This window comes from Schistocerca nitens, unplaced genomic scaffold, assembly GCF_023898315.1.
Source record: "Schistocerca nitens isolate TAMUIC-IGC-003100 unplaced genomic scaffold, iqSchNite1.1 HiC_scaffold_260, whole genome shotgun sequence".
Taxonomy (NCBI): domain Eukaryota; kingdom Metazoa; phylum Arthropoda; class Insecta; order Orthoptera; family Acrididae; genus Schistocerca; species Schistocerca nitens.
This window is the reverse complement of record NW_026045801.1, coordinates 7,501-10,000: the sequence shown is the minus strand read 5'-3', so window position 1 is coordinate 10,000 and position 2,500 is coordinate 7,501.

The window sequence follows — 2,500 nt, the reverse complement described above, 5'->3', positions numbered from 1 at the left end:
CGAACTCTCCCAGCACAGCGCACGCGCCAACACATCCGCACAGCTGCGATACAAACCACCTGCGAGAACCGCGGGGGCGACCGAGCAGCAGACGGCGTCGCGGCGCCGAGTGCCGGGCGGCGGCGCATCCTCAACGCACACAGTCCTCAATCGGACCAGCACACTGCAGATGTCCACCGCGCTTCGCACCGGGCCCGGGAGGACCCACTTTGGCCGCACGGCGCCGCGCGCTGGGTGCGCCGGCACGCAGATGCGCCGCCTGCCGCCTCCGTCAGCCGGCGCGCCTGCCACTGGGCGCCCCCACCAGCCGGCTGCCGCGCGTGCGCCCACGCAGCGCGCGGCCAGCACGCCGGGCGCCCCCCCCTCACCGGCCGGGGACGGTCCCACCCAGCCACCGCCGCGTATCGCTTCATACCCACATGCCCACTCACGTTCGTGGGTATGACGGGTGTCGCTGAAGCAACCGGTTAATACCTGTACCGATCGTCGATATCAACGATTCACCTCCAGCGCGAACAACCGCGCAACAACGGATTTCCAGTTCATTTGCGTAACTTGGGCAGCAAACGTAGACATCCATCTACATTTGCGACTTCTACGAGTCTTGCATGCCTGGATGTTGTGTGTCACGACGCACTCCATCAGCATACATACACGCTGCGACGTGTGCACGAAAGAACACGTGGAAGGTGGCCAGCGTACGTATGCGAATGCCATTGCACAGCTGCGAAGCGCATTCAACACGCGAACTCCTGACCGACGAGCTAGAGGTGACAGGAGGGGAGGGGGGGGGGGGGCGGGGGCGATATACGTCCTATTGCAGTACACAATACAGTGGATAGCGGGACCATGTGGAAAGTAAGCAACACTCGCAAGATGTGAGGGTACGCACCGTAAAATGAATCAATACGCAGAACACCACAGTGTGCGCGAAGTGAACTATGTTGAGATGGTTGCAATTAGGCAACGCTACACGAATTCCTAGATTCATATAACTAACAATTACAGGGCAGGTTAAGGCGCAACGTGGGTTAGGTTAGGGCGCAACGTGGGTTAGGTTAGGGCGCAACGTGGGTTAGGTTTGGGCGCAACGTGGGTTAGGTTAGGGCGCAACGTGGGTTAGGTTAGGGCGCAACGTGGGTTAGGTTAGGGCCCAACGTAGGTTAGGTTAGGGCGCAACGTAGGTTAGGTTAGGGCGCAACGTAGGTTAGGTTAGGGCGCAACGTAGGTTAGGTTAGGGCGCAACGTAGGTTAGGTTAGGGCGCAACGTAGGTTAGGTTAGGGCGCAACGTAGGTTAGGTTAGGGCGCAACGTGGGTTAGGTTAGGGCGCAACGTGGGTTAGGTTAAGGCGCAACGTGGGTTAGGTTAAGGCGCAACGTGGGTTAGGTTAGGGCGCAACTTGGGTTAGGTTAAGGCGCAACTTGGGTTAGGTTAAGGCGCAACTTGGGTTAGGTTAAGGCGCAACTTGGGTTAGGTTAAGGCGCAACTTGGGTTAGGTTAAGGCGCAACTTGGGTTAGGTTAAGGCGCAACTTGGGTTAGGTTAAGGCGCAACTTGGGTTAGGTTAAGGCGCAACTTGGGTTAGGTTAAGGCAGAAGTTGGGTTAGGTTAAGGCAGAAGTTGGGTTAGGTTAAGGCAGAAGTTGGGTTAGGTTAAGGCAGAAGTTGGGTTAGGTTAAGGCGCAACTTGGGTTAGGTTAAGGCGCAACTTGGGTTAGGTTAAGGCGCAACTTGGGTTAGGTTAAGGCGCAACTTGGGTTAGGTTAAGGCGCAACTTGGGTTAGGTTAAGGCGCAACTTGGGTTAGGTTAAGGCGCAACTTGGGTTAGGTTAAGGCGCAACTTGGGTTAGGTTAAGGCGCAACTTGGGTTAGGTTAAGGCAGAAGTTGGGTTAGGTTAAGGCAGAAGTTGGGTTAGGTTAAGGCAGAAGTTGGGTTAGGTTAAGGCAGAAGTTGGGTTAGGTTAAGGCAGAAGTTGGGTTAGGTTAAGGCAGAAGTTGGGTTAGGTTAAGGCAGAAGTTGGGTTAGGTTAAGGCAGAAGTTGGGTTAGGTTAAGGCAGAAGTTGGGTTAAGGGATGGTGTGTGTGGGGGGGGGGGTGGGGTGGCGAGGTTCGTTGATAGTGATGGTAGTAAGTGGACGCCTGAGGCACTATCAGATATGTCACGTCAGTTGCACTTGTGGCTCATGGCAGGTGGCGCGCCCGTTCTGTGTTTGTGGCAAAGGAGTGGCACACCTGTGTCTTTCATTCCTGCCATTGTTTATGTGCTGTGAGATGCGGCAGTGTGGTGCTGTTGGGTGCACCCCTGTGTAGGACATGTGTGGGTGTTGGTGGCGTATCTGAGCAATGGTGGTTGTAGGAAGAGTGGGATATTCAGTTTTCTGGTTCGACGTCCCGGTCTGGTTATCATAGTGTGGATGGTGTACTGTGGCCGAGAGGATGCACTGGATGTTGTTCCATGCTGGTACTTAGATGTTGTGTCTGCGTCTGTTACAGGCATAGAC